Raw genomic sequence first — 19,005 nt, forward strand, 5'->3', positions numbered from 1 at the left:
TCTTGTATGTCTTCCATTTTATAATAATTGCTCCCACAGTTGATTTCTTCCCATCAAGCTATTTACCTGTTGCAGATTCAGTCTTCCTAGACTGTTGCAGGTCAACAGTTTTGTTTCTGGTGTCCTCAGACAGCTCTTCGGTCTTGGCCATAGTGGAGTTTGGAATGTGACTGGTTGAGGTTGTGGACAGGCATTAATACAGATGAGTGGAGGACAGAGGATCCTCTTACAGGAGAAGTTACAGGTCTGTGAGAGCTGGAAATCTCGCTTGTTTGTAGGTGACCAAATACTTATTTTCCACCATAATTTACAAATGAATTCTTTAAAAATCAGACAATATCATTTTGTGGATTTTTCTTTTTACTGTGAAGTAAATGGAAGAAAAAGAGACCCAAAATTAAAAGACAGTAGCTTAAAGACCCCTCGGATCATCTTTTTGACATTATCAGTGGTCTTTTAATTATGATTATGTTGTTTTCAGACAAAGAAGATCATTGCCCTTTTCAAGGACAAAGTGTCTGCAAAGCAGCGGAAGTTCAATAGAAATTCGCTTCTTAATTTGTGGGCGCCCTGTCCAGCAATACAGTTTTGAGCCCAATGTCTTTTCTGTCCTCAATCATGAGAAAAATGCCACAAAAATATGTTAAAAAAAATACACTTTTTATTGGAGTGGATCTTTAACATGTCTGATCACAAACTGTGATCAGAGGAACAGGGACACTGGCGTTTTGACTTATGCATGTGGCTGCCTACATATCATCAGGCAAGTGTGTCATCTAGTTTCAGGTGTTGTGTTATCCAGCTTGGTCTGTCTGCACACTTTTGTATGAGAGGTTTGTGATATTGTGTTTTTTTGCTTTTTATGGTTAGAATAAAATGATATAATATCAACAGTGAAAATGTCTTTACTCTCTAATGTCAAAAGCCATATTAAATGCTTTGCTTAAACAGCTAATTAGGCTCGTTTCTTTATGCCCTGTGGTGAAATAAGCAACAAGCCATTCGTGAATTACAGACTTGTAATTATCAATAAGTCTCTTCGTTGGCAACTCTTTCATAATTTTGACTGATCTAGTAATTACTGAGATGTGCAAGAAGCAGCTCTGTTTATAAATTACCACAGTTTTAGTACCTCGCCCGCAGAAGTGGACGCACCCACGGACACCGTTTTTGATTTGCGAGCGCACAGTAATTTGCTGAGGGACAGTAAATTTGCCTTGTAAAGTCAATTAATATTGTGGGTTTCAGAAAACCGACAGCTCTTCACAGAAAGAGCTCTAGCTGACACCTAGATCCTCCAACAGCCTGGTACTCTCTCCCTAATTAAAAGCACTTTCATGTTTTGTTGAGCAGTTTTCAACCCTCCAATGAACAAAAACTATCTTTTTTACAAACCGACAGAAAAAGACTCACCTTCATCTTAAAACATGACACACTGTTGTTTAGAATGCTTAGAAAACTAAAGGAAGGAATGAGAAAGGTACAGAGTAAGAGCTGAAGGATAGAGATACGCACAAATAGTGAGTGGGATGCTACTGTGTTTTTGCAAAGGCAAGACAAGAACGAAGACTTCAAGCAAGAGCAAAAGAGGGGATGACTTTCCTCTACAGGGGTGAACAGAGTCGGCACAAGAGGAAGGGAGACGTTTGGCTGTCTAGATTTTGAATTATGACCAAAAGGCTTAAATCAACAAGCCTGAATCTCAGTGCCAGAGAGGGCATCTGCTGTGTTTAGGCCCCTGTTCAGATCCTTCCACTTACCAGCAGGTTAAAAGATCTGCTTACATTCCCCCCACAGTCTAATTACAATTCACCAAATGCTTTCACCAGATTGTTGCTCTTATGCAAGAGCATGCGCAGGCACGCTTTTCAAATAAACAGAGAAAACAAAACTACTTTTTTCTGAAAATATGCAACTTGATTCAAGTTATGTCAGGCACACCAGCACCTGTTTGATAAAGATAAAATCAGGAAGTCACTGGAATCATGTTTTTGGAAGTGACATTATCCACATATGTATGTAATTCTCTGTAGTAAATCAGATAATTGACAAGAAAGTAGACCATGATTTTCTGACTGTAACATTTCCATAGTTTATTTGCACAACTACTCCCAGTTATCAGATTTTTGTGGACATGTAAACCAGTTCACCAGTTAGACTGAGCAGCGCTTCTTCTTCTGCGTTGCCGTGAGTAAAAAATAGCAACATTGCTGTTGCTATTTTTTTTTTTTTAAATCCCATATAAGTTGCACCTGATCATAAGTTGCATCCTCAGCAAAACTATGCAAAAAAGCTGATTTATACTCTGAAAAATAAGGTAATACTTGCAACAGATAGAAAATAGCACTGTGCAAATTTGATGCATTAATGGCAAATTTTGCCTGTTCATTGTCGTGCATAGTCCCATTCAAATAAACAAAATGAATAAATAAAAGTCTAAGAGCTTGTGGCAGAGGAAAAAGTATTGGTATCCTTATGTTAGGGTTGTTTTGGGTTCTATTTCCATAATTGCAATATGTTTTGAAACTCTTTTACCCATAGTCATGTCTCACTCTGCTGCTGTAACCCTTCTTTAACCAGACACTCATTGAACATACTGTAATGGACTACTTGCTCACCACATCCACTGGTTAAATAAGCTGTTAGAGTGCGACTGTATGCCAATTAAAATTATGCGCCTCACTCTCAATGGCTGGATTGCATGAAAAATGGTCTTCCAATTTGATTTTACTGTGATATTCTCCATTAAGGGGTCACTTATAGGCCAGCACTTCTTTGAACATAAATAAACCCTAAACCTTGGAAAACGGCTTATCAGGAACTGGTCATGTAATATTTTCACACAGCGATCTGTATGAGTTACATAACCCACTTTGAATAAAAATAAAAGTTCTTGATTGAGCTTCACCTACTGTGCTGTTGTCTACATATATGCTTCTGTGTTTAAATGGTGTCGTTTTTGTCTTGTATGTACACATTTTATTAAGCACTGTTGAGATCCGACCTTTTTTGTCACCAATGCCCCCCCCCCCCCATACTGTAATCCATCTACACCCACCCTGATGAAGGTGCGCCTACATGGCTGCGCCTCAGTCAACTTTGAACTGTATTTATGATATTTAGTATGTGTGTAAAAACTGCTTACCTTAAGTTAAAGGGTTTTTAGTACATGCTTTAATTTTGGCTATGGCAACACACACATTTTCTCCACATTAAAAGCATTAAAAGGATAAATGTCTTCCCCAAAGACAAAGTAACTGTTATACTTATTAGTTAATCTCACTGACAATCTGTTGAAAGATGGCTACTCAACCCACTGCCACCTTTAAATTTTCCAAAAATCCCAACATTTTTGCAAGGTCTTTGTGGATTCTTTCCTCAGAAGTCAGTACAAATGTGAGAGGCCAAAGTCAAATGTTGCAGATTCACTGAATTAATACAGACAAAGCCAAGGATCTTAACAACCCAACTCCCTCATTTTCTTGTTGGCTTGCCAAAAACAGAGCCATCGCCTCAGAATGCATCATGTCAAAGTATTTTGATCACCACTAATTCTATCAAGAGCTGAGTATTTTCTGTGTGCTTTCAAGTGTATAAAGAGCCTGTAATAAGGAGTCTCGACAGAATCTCCCACTCCAGGCTCCAAAGTCATATTCTGTTCAGACAAAGACATCCAGCAGATGTTTCAAATACAAAGGTGTGTAACACTTGCTGAACAATTTTAATTTCAAATTTCAAAAAATCTAAAAAAAAAAAAAAATGTTTTCCAGTTTAAGTTCATTTCTTGCACAAAGCATCTCAGTTCACTAAAAGAGGAAGTTCAAAAATGTACGGTAGTCAAACATTCTTAGCCTTAGCAGAAATCTTATGTTGCTGCTTTTACCAGAAGTCAAACGACCAGTTGAATTTTTTGTAATGACAATTAAGTTAAATCCTTTCTCCATCTGTGTGTCACACAGAGAAATATATAACAGACAGGAACAAACAGTGAGGTGGGAGCAACGGTTCCATTTCAAAGCCTACCTGCCCCTTCTTCCCTCGCTCTTGGGTTTTGTTATCAATGGAGCCCAGCACTCTCAGCACTCTGTAATTTACAAATAAATAAATCATTAGTGGTTCCTGCCCAAGAGTTAATCAGGGGCCGCTGCTGCTGTTTCTCTTGCCTGTCCTTAGGAGTGACGCTTTACTCCCACTACATTCGCTTTGAGCCCCATCAGCAGCAACTAGCTAGGCTATGTCAATTGGTAGAGCTGACGAGGGGAAAATGTAAGTGGAAGTCTGCAGCCACCAAGTAATGCCCGTTTCAGCTCTCCTTTTCTCTCTGTTAAACATCCTCTTCCACATTTTGATCATTCCACCGTTCAATTAATTTAAGCTTCCAGAATTAGATGAAAAAATTGATGGGCCCTTTTTTTTTTTTAACAATACTTTCATATGTAGGGCATATCTATAATGAAAATCTGGACTTTATGGTTGATCTTAGGGACACACATTGATATCGGTTTTTAGGAGCGTGATGTAATTGAGTCACTGAACAGAAAGCGCTTGTAGGATATAAGGGGGGGACTGATGGAGTGAAAGAGAATAGAGATAGTAGATGGGAAGATGGTTGGAAAGAGATGAAGAAGAATAAATGCTTCACCGGCTCATGGTGGAGACTAGCAGACTCAACACAGAAAATTCAATACACTGAAGGGGGGTGGTGGGTGTTTAACAGTAATAAACTGATCTTGTCCAGGATGGATTAAAACCCTAGTTCAGAGAGAGAAGGTGCTGCCTGCTGCTTCATGCTTTAGCAAGCTCGTTCAAATGTTTTGATTATTTAGTGACTGGATAGTTTTCTTCTCATTTTACTGTTTGTCTTGGTGTTTACCAGGGTTCTCTTTCTGGACTTTTTTTTAAATGGCAAAAGGGATTATATACTAGTATTGTAGTAAATGTTTGTGTCGATGCCAGAAAGGGGCTTTAGTAATAAATGTATGTGGAACTGAACATAAATTGTACATTTTAAGACAAAAAGAAAGGACTAAATACTAAATTTCAGAAAAAGTTCAGTAGAGTTATGCATTCAGTATTAAAATAATACATGCCTTTTTACTAAAATGATTTAGTTACGTACCCATTTTTAATGCAAATGTGATTTTAAGGAATGACACCCCCCTGCCAAAAACCCAAAAAGGCATACAAATACTTTTATTTGATAAAAGCTACCATATATTCAGCACTATACAGCTCACCGGTTTATGAGACCCACAGACAATTGTGTCATATACATAAAGCGTAATAACGCGAATTGAGCAAAAGAGTCAGAGAAAAGTTTGTCAGACTTTAACTTTGTTCACAATAATTGTAGAACTTATTAGCCTCAATAGAAGCGATAACCTCGTCAGCGTATTCACGCTACTACTTGTAAACGCCCAAACTTGTTTGCAACATGAAAAAACAAAAAAAGACTAATACCTCTAAAACAAACATTACTGTGATGACGCTAACTGAACTGAGCGATCCCTCCCCTCTCACGTTCTAAACAGAAAGTACCTGCTGGCTCTAAGAAGTCAAAATCCCATAGACTTCTATTGAGAAATAAACAGCTATTACTCAGTCATTGTATTTGTCGAAATAACAATTTTTGCTGCTCTGATACCTTTTCTTAACATTTTCTTGCTAATCTAATGTTTTTGTTTTGTTTTTTATGGGATACTGTTTCTTTATCACAAGTTATTCAAGTTATAAACTGGGCCATCAGATGCCTCAGTAAAAGCAGGTGGGGTCTGCTGGCCCCTCCTTCAAACGTTTGACTGACAGGTTCTCCCAAGTTCGCTTTTAGTGGAAGGGCTGTGGACTACCAACAAGCTTACTCATTCTACTGGTGACAGTAGTTCCCATAGAAACGTTGACTCAGACCCTTTCAGACCAATCACTGTTGTCTGGCTCCAACATGGCGACGTCCGTATCACAGAAAAGGGCGACTGCATTGGTTTCATTTCGCTGGAGTGTTGCCGAGAAGACCTCGGGTGTTAAACCCAACCAAATATAAGAGCTATTGATTCCTCTTTTGGCCTTACCTTTTTGGGAGATTTTTAGAAGAAATGGAGAAACAGAAAATAAAAAACTTCTTTCTCCTTATCAAAGTTTGTAGGTTGTACTTGTGTTTCAGCAACCAGTAGATGCAAAAGGATTTTCATTCTTAACCTCAAATCATGTAAGTGTGAATATTTGGACATATTTTCAATTAAAGTGTTTAACTGCTGGCTGTCTAGTGTTTTGTGCTCATTTGCTTTCCTTTTTTTGCCTTCTTTGCATTCATGCTGAATTCAAATTGTAGAGTAAAAGACAGAGAGGAAGTAAATAATAGCCCCTAGTTCAGAGCAAGACCAACAGTAAGTGAAGGACTAATTACTCTTACAAACCCATGCCAGGACACTGTCTGACTCTTAAACACAATTTATAATCAGTGAAGTTCTTTTGTAGGCAGTTACCAAATAGTTGTTGACAGAGGAACCAAAGAAAAAGTTCATAAAAAAGGAACTGAGGTTATAAAAAATTAGGAACATAGAAAAAAGGGGGTTAACTGTGACTTTAGACAGTGACTTTAATTATTATGAACTAGCACATCACACAAGTGTTCAAAAAAGATTCATCAAGAAGTTTTTTTCTGTGATTTATTGCTAAAGCATGTTGGCAATTACTTAAGGGACATAACTCAAGCAGAGACAGTGGCATGGCAAAGTTTTCCCTTCATTTATCGCACCTCTGTTGTCATCTAGACCCTTTTAAGAGAGGAGAAGTGCACAGTGTCCCACCTGCATTACATACACTGTAAACACACAAATCACCTCTTCTTCATATTTTGTCAGGGTATAATGTACAATAAGTCTCTGAGGAAATGTGGCTGCACTGTCAATTCAATCAATACTGTAATACAAGGCCAGGGTGTGTCCTTGAGCCTGCAGAGCTAAAACAGAGCACAATACATATGGTCTGCCTTGGACAATAAAAAAGCACGTGCTACTAAATAACACTTAGGGAAAATACCAAGCCCTATATAAAAACAGAAGAAAGAAATCATAATTCTTATTGACAAAATATTATGCTTGTATGAAGGAGTTATGTAATTTTTTTATATTTTTGATATTTTAGATGCTAGCTATGAGATTTCACCCCACATTTTTTTATTTAAGCTTGTGTGTTAAAGATGAAAGGAAAAAGCTGACATTCAGACATACATTATTTCTTTCATCCCTAAATGAATTCTCTTAACTTTCCACTGAGCAAAGCCTTCAGTTCCAGGAGTCTTCTCTCAGGGAAACAGCTCCCAGCTTGGGTTTTGGAGGCGGACAGCCTCAGTACCTTTAGAAGTAGTCTTCAAAGTTTTATTCCTGATAAAGTTTTTATTTGAGGCTGACATTGGTAATATTGAGCCATGCTTCTCGTTAAACTGTTTTTCTAAATTTAAGCTGCGAGGGAATATTTTATGTTGCGCTAAGGAGTAGGAGCCTTTCCTTAAATTACATTTTTACCCTCCACATAAGTTTATATGCTATTTTCAAGTCAACACCTATGTGTGTTTATTACCTTTCTTTGCCATGGCGGGCATATTAGTTGCCTCACAGTATAGCTTTTTGTGTCTGTCCCTCAGGCAGACTGAGCAAAATTCTGATTCTGCACATTGTTTTAAAATGAAATTGCTTTTATCCACTGAAACTCACTACCGTGTCCCTATTATGAATGAGAAACTACATACAAATAGTTATTTCCATAGCAGAGTTTCTTTTAGACTTTTAGATGCAGCCAGAATAACTCGAACTTAAACAAAAAGTAAAATCTAACTGGAGGAATAAATTGAAGTGCAACTTTTGTTGTGACCTAACACACTTTCAATAGACTAAAATGAGTTTTACTTAAATATGACATCCATTGTTCATAATTTAAGTAACTAATAGCGGGTTTTTTTGGAGCATGTTTCTTTGAGCCAGAAAAAAGAAAAAAGTCGGATTGAGCAAAATGTAAATATCAAAGCTTGTCGCACAACATATTTTCTCCTTGACACTGATAAAACAAAGAAAGCTTCTTGAGATGTGCTGAAACAACTGAAATGCTCTTCACACCCAGGAATTATTTTAAGCCCATTTAAAGGAGTTTTTTAAAAATATCCTGGACTAAAAAAATGTAATGTATCTTCATTACAGAAATGAGACCCTCCCTCTAAATTACTATCCCCTGTCATTTCACAGTTCAAATTTTTGTCTTTTTGTTTTGTTTTTACTCTTTTTTAGTACAGCTCTAACACAAAAAAAACCCCCAGCTGTCAATAAACACATTTTCCGTGCTACCACGGATGCCTCTCTATTAACTTTTGTATTATTTTTTTTGTTTAGTTTATATTCAGTAGAAGCGGTGGGGCATTGATCCAGAAAGTTAATGTCAGTGTACCAAAAAGGGAAGAATGATCAATTCTGTCTCAGTAGAATGGCAGCAGCCCAAACTCACAACACAGATGTTAGCTTTCCTGCTTTAGAACTCTCTCTGCTCAAGCCCTTTGATCAACACTGAATGTCCATATTAACCAAATTAAACAGCTATGAGCAAATCAAAATTAGACAAAAAATTGCAGCAGTTATAAAAACTATTTATTCCAATAACTCTCTCACTCCTGAACTCACCAAAACAAATATTAGTCAAAGGTTTTCAATCCTGCAAAAACTGTCACAACTCTGCTGGCTGTTGTTAATGACAAAGTCGTGTGAGCGCAAAACATGACTCCATCCCAGCGGAGCTGAGAGCATTCATGTGAACGACCATCCTATTACAGGTGTGAGATGGAGCTAAATGGAGAAAAACGATGTCCAGTCAGGCAGGCAGGACCCTGTCCCCAAGCTGTTGTTTAGCAGTTTGAACCACAGCACGGGTCACCTTGTCCATCCACTTACAGCTTAGCTAGTGCACATCCAAACACAATTCACAAAACGCATGTGTTAGGGGGAGATGAATCATTGGGTCAGGCGGTGTTCTCTCACCTCTGTGCTGTGTCCTCATAACAGTTAACCCCCTGATGGGAAGAAATGGTTTGAAATGCCCCTCAGAGAACGCAACCAAGAGTTGCGTTTTGCCATGCTGCAAAGCCAAAAGCTGCAGAGCCAAATGTTGCTGCTTTAGTTCTTTTTTAAAATGCTTTAGTATGATTACAATAATAGGTCTTCTGTCTGTTTGGTCAGCTGTGTTAAATTTAAATACAAGCAGACAAAAATAAACTAGAATACTTTTAGAAACAATGCCTTTTTGGGCCTTTTTTTTTTTTCCATTCAGACTTCCCTTGCAGACCAAATGTAATAAAAAATTTGGGTTTTTTTGCATTTTTAACATGTTCTTGTTGCATTTTTCTCATGATGCAGAGCATAAAAAAAGGATTTCTTTATTTAAATCATGGTGGACCAGAAGCAGATAAAAAAAAATACAGTTTGAAACAGCTTACTGTTGTTACATACTACAATCAGCATCCACAAGCTCCCTGCTCCGCTCCATTCTGATCCACATGCAGACTAATAGATCAATGAACGTCTTCCTTTTCCTTGTCGAAAATGGCATCTGGGTCGAAACGGTATGGCTGGATAGATACGGATTTGCCTGCCATTTTTGTTGCACTTCTTATGCTAGCTTGGGGATTTTGAGGGGCTGTGAGCTAGCGAAAGAGAGAGTAAACAAAGGGTTATGAGATATCAGCAGACGCAACACTCCCTGCCAACAGTCCATTTGTATGATACACATATACACATATACATGTAAAGCCTTACACTGTATTTGGCTGCCATGTAAGCAAAATTTACTTTCCATAGAATACAAATGAGTTAACTTGCAAACCATCATTACATAAGAAGTTTTCAAAAATGTTCTCAAAGCTGCACAGTGTTGAAAGCAAAGGAACTTTGGAATTGTGCTGCACTTGTATCAGAAGACAGTTTGTAGTAAAATCTTTACAAATAATAAAAACAACAAACCATTAGAACCTCCATTCATGTCTATATTGTAGCAGCCTGTTTTTCGTTCCGGTCAAACTCTAAAGCCTTGATTCCACTGAGCGATCCGGTATGGCGTTTCCATTGTAAAATGGACCCATTAAACAGTACCAAACCGTACCACTTGGGGGTCCCCCATCAGTTGTAAGTCCACTGAAAAGTGGAACAGAACAGTTGGGATTGAGCCGCTATAACCACCCGTTGATTTTTAAAGAGTGATGATAACATTAGGAAGCGCCAATATTGCACTTATTTAAGCCAACGTTTGTAAGCATTCTTAGCCGAACCCAATCTTCTTTCAAATGACTTTAAATTCCTGTTATACACGATGTACCAGAAGTAAAGCAATAAAAAGACGAGCTGCTGGATGACCTGCATTGTTGTTGCTTTTCTAGTCATCGCACTACAATGACACGCCAGCGTTCTACGCCGCACATGCGCCATGAAAACAAACAGCTCAGTGAAAGCGAGGCTTAAGTGAGTGGAAATGCTCACCAGAATTAACTGGACCGTACCGTACCACTCCTTACCATAGTCCTTACCATCAGTGGAAACAAGTCTTAAAAACCTGTTATTCCAGAGAATTTCATGATACAAGCATAAAACTTAAAACCACAATGGCACACTGATTTTTTTTTTTTCAATTTAATGCATAAGGTATTAGGTTCATGACAAAAGAAGGGAAAAAAATGCTTTTCTTGCTGGATATCTGCTTCCCATCCTCTCAGAAATTCTGTTTTTAGCCAAAAAAAAATTTGCACCAGACATCTCTCTGTTGCATTACAAATTCATTCACACCTTTTTCTCATCCTTCTGTACCTTACTCTCCTTACATCACCCGTCACAGCCATGTTACCTTCAAAATTTAAGCACGAAAATACGCTGCACTTAAAAATGTAAAGCAAAAACTCGAGTGATCCAAAAAAGTATTTTATAAACAAATATGTGACAAATAAAAGACCTAAAAAATGAATAACAATATCCGGGCAACACCTTTTCACTACATCAGTAACTTAAATGTGTGTGGCCACTTTGGTTTGTAAAATTACTATAATAAAACATTCTTGTTAATGTTTCATTTATTAATATGTGTGTAAGCATGCGTGTTTGTATTTGAATTGAACCTCCATATGCTTTCCTCTCACATATACCTTTCTTGGTTTAAGATTCTATACATTTTACATAATATTTGATCATTTCCTCACTTCCTTTCTTTAACCTCACACTGTGTTGCCTCAAGAACCAACAGTCAGAGACACCACATTATGACAGTGCTAATAAATCTGTGTGAAATGATAAAACCAAGGCATGGAAAAACAGAGGCGTTAACCATCTGGTAGCATTACATGCACGAAATTCAGACATCTATAAATATTATATAGGTTATAGTCAAATCTGCTTCTTACACTTATTATGGAGACCTGTCTAAATATATTCCCGCTTATATATATTCCCCCCTCCTCATATGTAAATTATCCAAAGGTAACACGTCCCCCGGTAAGTTGGTTTCTATTTATGCACGGAAGGGCACGCGCGCGCAGACAAGCGCGCACACGGGCAAGCACACGCGAACCAGCACACACTCGCGGACATCCCGCAAACACCTCACATAAGCCCACATAGGACACATGCAACATGCAGCTCACACAGTCAGGAAACGCGCACGCACACAAACGCACAGTGTTTCTTCATCGATCAGCGGGCACGCGCACATGGACCGGCACACACTCTATTTAGCCTTACATTCTCTTGGTCAGAGCAGTTATGAACAGTCTTAACATTGTTAGCTGGAATGTGCGTGGGCTTGGCTCTGGGCCAAAGAGATTGAAAGTGTTATCTCACCTGGATGATCTTAAAGCAGATATAGCTCTACTGCAGGAGACCCATTTATGTACACAATCTCAGGACCTCCTGTGCAGCTCAAAATTTCCAGTCATATATTCTTCTAGTTATAACTCCAAGCAAAGAGGAGTTGCTGTTTTGATTAATAAAAATGTTACATTTACTCATAAGGATACAGTTACTGACCCAGAAGGTAGATTTGTAATTATTAATATATCCATTCAGAATAAGGACTATTGCATAGCCAGCATCTATGGTCCAAATGTTGACGACTCTTCCTTCTTTCACAGATTCTTCACCTCACTCTCAGTTCACTCTGACTCCACAATCATTATAGGAGGAGACGTCAATCTGGTTCTGGACCCTGAACTTGACAGACTCAGCACAGCAGCAGCCCAGCGCACATGGAGGTCTGCAAGTATTCTAAAGCAGTACATGAATGATCTGGGTCTCTGCGACGCGTGGCGCTCATGTCATCCAAGCACTAAAGGGTTCACCTTTTTTTCTCCAGTTCACCGCTCACACTCCCGTTTAGACTATTTATTAATCAGTAACTCTCTTTTAAAAGAAATTAAAAGTTCCAACATTCATCCGATTATTATCAGTGATCATGCACCAGTCTCTGTAAATATTTCCAGGGAAAAATCCACACCCTCATGTACGACCTGGAGGTTTAATACGTCTCTGTTAAAAGACCAGGAATTTCTTGAATTCTTTAAAAAAGAATGGGCAACCTTCCTAGAATTCAACAATACACCAGACATCTCACCGTGCATTCTGTGGGAAACGGCAAAGGCAGTCATGAGAGGGAAAATCATTTCTTATTCAACGCACAAAAAACGCAAAGAGAAAGCAGATTTATTAGAATTAAAAAAATAAAATCCAAACCCTGGAGACTGCTTATGCTGCTTCTGCACAGGAACACATTCTGGGAGATCTGAAAAATTTAAAGCTGCAGTTAAATGACATCATTAATAAACAAACACAATTTCAAATACAAAGGCTACGACTTGAAAGATTTGAAAACTCTAATAAATCTGGCAAATTTCTGGCTAATCAGCTTAAAATTAATAGAGAAAAATCATCAATCACCTCTATTACGGACCAAACAGGAAATATCACTCATGACCCGGTCAAAATTAATAACGCATTTGAAAACTTTTATAAAAACTTGTACACACCACAGATCAATCCGTCAGAGCAAAGTATTGACTCATTTCTTAATAATGTAAACCTACCCAGGTTAAATGAGGATCAAATAACAAACTTAGACTCTCCGTTCTCGTTGTCTGAACTTCATGAAGCTCTGTTACTTATGCCTAATGGTAAAGCACCAGGGCCTGACGGCTTTCCTGCTGAGTTTTATAAAGAATTCTGGGAACAGCTGGCACCAACGTTTTATGAAACGGTCACATCTATCAATGAAAGCCAATCAATGCCACCTAACATGAACTCAGCCAACATAATTCTTCTTCTAAAACCAGACAAAGATCCCAATAGTCCTTCAAGCTACCGCCCTATTTCTCTAATCAATGCAGACGTAAAAATTATCTGCAAAGCACTAGCACAGAGAATAGAAAAAATCACTCCTCACATAATTGACTTCGACCAAACTGGATTTATCAAAGGCAGACACTCGGATGACAATCTCCGAAGACTTGTTAATATAATAGATTTTGCCACCATTAACAACCAGGAAATGTCCATACTATCACTGGATGCTGAAAAAGCTTTTGACAGAGTAAACTGGAAGTTCCTTATTGCCGCCCTCCATAAGTTTGGTTTTGGAGAAGCATTCATCAAATGGATCAAAATATTATATCACAACCCCAATGCATCAGTTAGAACTAATAAACAGACTTCAAACAGGTTTTTTCTCGGAAGAGGAACCAGACAGGGCTGCCCACTCTCTCCTTCTCTTTTTGCTATATTCATTGAGCCTTTAGCTGCAGCAATAAGACAGAATGAAAGCATTAAAGGAATCAAAACTAAACACAGCCATCATAAAATTAGTCTCTATGCAGATGACATATTACTGTTTTTAAGTAATTTACATTCTGTAAATGAAACGGCAACAATCATTAATGAATTCTCCTCTATATCAGACTATTCCATTAATTGGAATAAGTCTGTTTTATTACCACTGAACAATAATGCGGAGCAAAGACTCACAATACCAGTTAAATCAGGAAATATCAAATATCTAGGTATCAATTTTTCCCCCAAACTATCAGAACTGGTGCAGCTAAACTACACCCCATTACTGAAAAACATACAGGACGATCTAACACGCTGGACCAACCTGCCTCTGTCCCTTATGGGCAAGGTAGCCACGGTAAAAATGAAAATCTTACCCAAAGTTAATTATCTCTTTTCAATGATTCCCACACAACCGCCACTAAAATGGTTCAAAACATTAGACTCATCCATATCAAGCTTTTTATGGAACAATAAACCTGCAAGAATTAGTCTAAAAACTTTAAAATCTGCAAAAAGCTGTGGAGGATTAGAATTACCTAATTTCCACAAATACTTTCTTGCAAATAGATTACAATACATCTTAAAATGGTTAAAAAATAATCCAGAAACCAACTCATGGTTAGACTTGGAACAGGCGTTATGTGGAAAGATCAACCTGTCAGATCTTCCATTTATTAGCCAAACAGTTAAAAAACAGGATTGTTTCAAAACTATTAATATAAACGCCACTTTAACAGCCTGGTGGGAATTTCTCAAAATATCAAAATCATCAATTCAACCGTGCAAAATGACACCCATCTGGAACAACCCAGACATCCTCATAAACAAAAAAATTATCCACTTCCCAGCTTGGCAAGCAGGGGGCATAAAACAACTAGAGCACGTAATTATTGATAGAAGATTCATAACTCCCCAGGAACTTCAAGACAAACATGGAATAAATAACTTCTTGGAATATCAGCAACTTAAATCAAGTATTACTAAAAAATTTAAATACAGAGACAACGATTTAAAGCTACCAGATGTAGTTACCACTCTGATCAATTTCTCAATGAATAAAACTCTCTCCAAAATATACAAACTTTTATGTAATTTAGATAATAACATTTCACTTCCGACAACAAAATGGGATGCGGATTTGAGCATCAGCACAGATGAAAGCTTTTGGTCAGAACTTTGTCTAAACACCTTTAAACTGACAAAAAGTCCAAATCTGCAGCTAATCCATTTTAAAACCCTTCACAGAATTTACTACACTGGACAGAGGATGTTCAAGATGGGTCTCAGCAACTCAGACATTTGTCAGCACTGTGACAGTAATCTACCCGACAATTACATGCATGCACTGTGGTTCTGCACGCCTGTCCAGGCTCTCTGGCAGCAGGTATGTGCCGATTTATCAGTCTGGCTTAAGGTTTCAATCACAGCTTCACCGTCACTTTGTGTGCTTGGTGACATGAGTGCCATCGATGTAGAAGGAGGATTAGGCTCTATCATTTTCATAACTCTTTGCATTGCTAAAAAAACTATTTTAACAAATTGGAAAAGCAAGAAAAATATAAATATAAGTCAACTCAGAAATCTGCTGCTTGATCAGATCAGCTTGGAAAAAATGTCAGCCCAAGGTTCAAGTAACTTTGAAAGAATTCGGTCTCTCTGGTCTCCCATAGCTGACTCCATGACTTAGGGGATGGGGGGGCCTGGTCGTCGCTGCTCCTTGCCCTTCTGCCGTGGGCTGGGGTGGGGGCCGGGGCCTCCGGTGCCTGGCGGGGGGTGGTGGGGGCTCCGTTGGTCGGGGGGTCGGGTCCGGCGCCGGGGTGGGGCGGGCTGGGGCGCTGCGTGGTCCTCTGGGCTTGGGTGTGGGGGTGCGTGGTGGGGGGGGGGGGGGGGGGGGGGTGTTCTGGCTTGGCTTGGGGGGGTGGTCCCTTTGCCTGTGCTGGGGGGGGTTGGCCTCTTGGGGCCCCCGGGCGCTCTGGGTGTCATCCGCTTCGGCTGCGGGGTCTGGGGAGGGGTGGGGTGGGGGGTCTTGTCGGCCCTGTCCTGTGGGGGGGCATTCTGGGGGAGGGGGGGGGCCACTATTGGTACGGGGCAGGGGGGGTTGACGGGTCGGGGTCTCCGCTGAGGCCATCGGCGGTTTCCCCGGCCGGTTGGCTGCCTCGGTCCCGTCGAGGCCTGACCAGAGCTCTTCTAGGGCCGGCGTTTGGGGGTGGGGGCCTGGGCTTGCTCCGGGGGGGGCCGGCGCTTTCTGGCTCCTCTCCCTCTGTGTGGGGTGGGTGGTGCTGGGCCTGGGGTGTCGGCGCCTCCGGGGGTGGGGCCCCTGGGCTGGGTGGGCCTGGCCCCCTTGCTGGGGGGGGGGGCGGGGGACAGCTGTTTGACCACCGGGGGACAGTCTACCAGCTGTCCCCAACTTACCCCCTTCCTCATATAACCTCATAATAGGGTGAGGGGGTGGGGGGATTAGCCTGCGATGGGCCTTGGGGGGGGGGTTTACTAGGCAGTGGCCCCCCCTCCTATGGCTGCCGTATGGAGTGGGCCCCCCCTCTTTCGGTTTTATTTGCACCTTAGACATGTAGGGCCCTTGGTAGGGGGGGTGCTTGGACATCACTGCCAGCAAGCAGCAGATGTCCTCCTAGCACCCTACCCGCCAATTTTAACCGCACCTTAGACATTTAGGGCCCCTTGGTGGGGAGGGTGAGGGGACATCACTGTGAGTAATCAGGAGATGTCCCCTTAGTGCCCTACCCGCCAATTTTAACTGCACCCCCCTTAGTACACACACCCCTCCCCCCTCAATATATACATCCCAACATAAACACACACACATGCACACACACACCCTCTTAAACACACATATACGCACACACATTTTGCAAGGAAGGTGGGACCTAGGACCATCTGTCCCCTGCCTCTTCCCTGGTGGGGGGTACGGGCCCCTTTGGAGCGGCGGCCGTGTCCCCGGGGTGCCGGCTTCCTGGGCCCGGCGGTGCTCTCTCCGCGCGGTGGGGGGGTTCACATTACATCTGAGCCGGGGGTGTTGGTGTCCCTGGGGGGTGGGTTCTGGTCCTTGCTCCTGAGCGCTGGGCCCCGCCTAACTTCCAACTGTGGCCGAGCCTGGTCGGGCCATATTTACAACACCCCTTGTGGGCCCTCTTTTTTCCCCGGGGTTCCCCCCTCCTGGGCGGGGGCGGCGGGCCCCTGCCTTGCTCCTCCCTGGACCAACCGTGGGCCGGGCGGATGGCTGCCTGGAGTGCGGGGCGGGTCTCCCTTGGGGGGTCCTGGCTCGTACCTGGGGTTGGGGCGGGGGGATGCCCGGAACTCCTGGGTGGTGGTGGGGTGCTCATCTGGGGCTGTGGGCGTCCCTCTCCGGTGGGGCCCTGCGTTGGGCTCTCCCGGCGCGGCGGGGGGGCTGTTCTCCTGGTTGGGCTGGGGCGGCCCTCTCTTTCCCTCTGTGCCTCCCTGCTCTCTGGCTCTGGGGGGCCTTGCGGCGGTCCTGCTGGCCCTGGCCTGGGTGGCGGGCTTGGTCGCCCGGGCGGCGGTTGTTCCCTGCCGGTTTCCGTGTGGCGTGGGGGGATTCCGGCTGCCGCTGCTGCTGCGGTGGGGGTCTTGGGGTGGGGATGGCTGGGCGCTCTCCTTCCTTCTTTACACATTCCACCATCCATATTAGAAGAACATGAGCACTCACCTGAGCACGGGTGTTGGCTCACCTTTGCACTGGCGGTTTGCGTGACTGAATGACTGAAATGTTTCACACTAGTTGGTTTTAAGGCATAAGTATGCGTGTGAGCACTATCTGTTTTGTGTACATGTCGACAGATGGACATTTTTGCAACTAGCAGGTGTGTTTGACACTTGGGTGTGTGTGTGGACAGGCTCCGCCCTTTTTGTACTGCATTTGAGCCTTACCATGGTGATTAACAACCAGTAAACTTGTTGCTCTATGCTGCTTCATGGTCTTATCCCCCTTCCCCTCCTACTATCACCCTCCTTCCCCCCCTCTTTCTAACGTCCCTCTCTCTTCTTCCCCTCTTTCCTTTTCCGTCCGGTCCAACACCAAAGATCTTCAAACATGTTTGAAATTAATAAAGTTTGGCCTCAATTACAAAAGGGGTTTATTCAGACATACCTTTGGTTTGTCTGAAGATTAATAACCCCTCTTGTTAAAGTAAAATATGTCCAACACAAGAGGCCCTCAGCTCTCATCTGTTTGCCCAGCTGTTGGACAGGACAAGGTAAAAAAAAAAATAAATAAATAAATAAATAAATAAATAAATAAATAAATAAATAAATAAATAAATAAATATATTCCCGCTTGAGAAAATTCATAGAAGATGCGCATAAAACTGAACACATAATGAGGTAGATAAAAGTTCTACAGCCACAAACCCCCTTAAATCACTTTCCCAAAGGACACCAGTCACATTTGTTGCTATGGATACCCTTCAACATCTGTGTTTTTGTTGGAAAGTTTTTGTTGTTGCTTGGAGACTCTACAGCACAAAGAAAAAGGAAAAGTGTGGAAAAATCATTGAAATAAAACGATCTGAATATGGATGGCATTGAGTAAGGTGGGAACACAGGTTACACTTGAAACTCCACATGTATTAGAACATTTGCGTTCATACATATTCTGGCAGATTTTCCCGCTCCTGAAACCCCCCACACAATCTTTTATTACATGTTGACCAGGTCACCTGTTACTGCAAGTCGGGTGGGTGCAAACACCCCCTTACAAGTCACACCACCAGCAGGTGTCTGCTACTTCTTAAATTCACATCAACACATTCCTTGTTTAGTTTTGGGTTGTTTCTTTATATAGATGATTCTGATGTGTTTGTTCTATTTACGTTTCTTGTGTTACCGCAGAGCTTCCTGGTAGGCAATATTCAGCAGTTCTGCAAGTTGTTCCACTTAAAAAGATGGGAGAAGTCTGTAACTTTCAGCAGAAAAATTCTCTTTAACTGTGTGAGACAGAATGTAAAACAAGAATCCAGGAAATCACATTGTATATTTTTTAAAGAATGTATCCGTATAATGATGCCAAAAATAAGGATTTAGCTCCAACAACCAAGCAAGAGTTGTGTTCATCACAGACGTGTTATTTCAGAAGCTCTTTGATTTCCCTGTTGTTACAGTAATGGCACATGTTTGAAGCAGTAATCTGCATAAAAAG

General features: G+C 41.2%; 1 protein-coding gene and 1 long non-coding RNA gene across 5 annotated transcripts in view; one reads left to right on the forward strand and one right to left on the reverse strand.

The window, feature by feature from the left end:
- grik4 (glutamate receptor, ionotropic, kainate 4) overlaps positions 1 to 19,005 on the reverse strand; it is a 382,863-nt gene that overhangs the window by 339,788 nt on the left and 24,070 nt on the right. Inside the window, exon 2 of one of the 4 annotated variants that reach the window (XM_078930071.1) lies at positions 4,024 to 4,084. The exons of the other annotated variants lie outside the window; for them this stretch is intronic. The gene's annotated coding sequence lies outside the window, so the exon portion shown is untranslated. The remainder of the gene's footprint in view (positions 1 to 4,023; positions 4,085 to 19,005) is intronic. 4 annotated transcript variants of the gene reach the window in all.
- Positions 11,472 to 15,392, forward strand: LOC144981746 (uncharacterized). Its single transcript, XR_013647264.1, has 2 exons — positions 11,472 to 12,265; positions 15,081 to 15,392. It is a non-coding gene; the product is annotated as an uncharacterized LOC144981746 (long non-coding RNA).

The sequence above is a fragment of the Oryzias latipes genome, chromosome 13 (genome assembly GCF_053564925.1).
Source record: "Oryzias latipes strain Hd-rR chromosome 13, Olatipes_Hd-rR_3.1".
NCBI classification, from domain to species: domain Eukaryota; kingdom Metazoa; phylum Chordata; class Actinopteri; order Beloniformes; family Adrianichthyidae; genus Oryzias; species Oryzias latipes.